The sequence below is a fragment of the Penaeus monodon genome, chromosome 19 (genome assembly GCF_015228065.2).
Source record: "Penaeus monodon isolate SGIC_2016 chromosome 19, NSTDA_Pmon_1, whole genome shotgun sequence".
In the NCBI taxonomy this organism is placed as follows: domain Eukaryota; kingdom Metazoa; phylum Arthropoda; class Malacostraca; order Decapoda; family Penaeidae; genus Penaeus; species Penaeus monodon.
Genome location: NC_051404.1, coordinates 5,442,059 through 5,442,379, shown reverse-complemented (window position 1 = coordinate 5,442,379; position 321 = coordinate 5,442,059). Strand labels below are relative to the sequence as shown.

The 321-nt window shown below is 39.3% G+C and overlaps 1 protein-coding gene across 1 annotated transcript in view; it reads right to left on the bottom strand.

Annotated features, from left to right (window-relative positions):
• The window catches only part of LOC119585317 (two pore potassium channel protein sup-9-like), a gene marked incomplete in the record, with an annotated part of 38,319 nt that overhangs the window by 23,032 nt on the left and 14,966 nt on the right, over positions 1-321 (bottom strand).

The following is a 321-nucleotide window of genomic DNA, read 5'->3' as shown; positions in this document are numbered from 1 at the left end:
AACAACTTTGGCCAATATCTCGATCGAAAAGTAAAGTCATCTCAAAGTCCACCACAACAGAAATTGGATTCGAGTTAAATTTTTGAATATTGAAATTAACAAGTATTAATCAGGAGATCTGGTCGATGCTTGCGCAGTCTTCACAAAATGACAAAAAAAAAGAAAAGAAAAAGCGACGTTACGCGAACTGTTTATCTGTCCTTACGCTTGGTTAAACCGAGGGAGATTCAGTGTGCGCGAGAGTGTGTTTGAATTCGCTTGCATCATTCGTGAATTAGATTTGCTGTACCAGTTACCATGGGGACACACAAACACATGCGT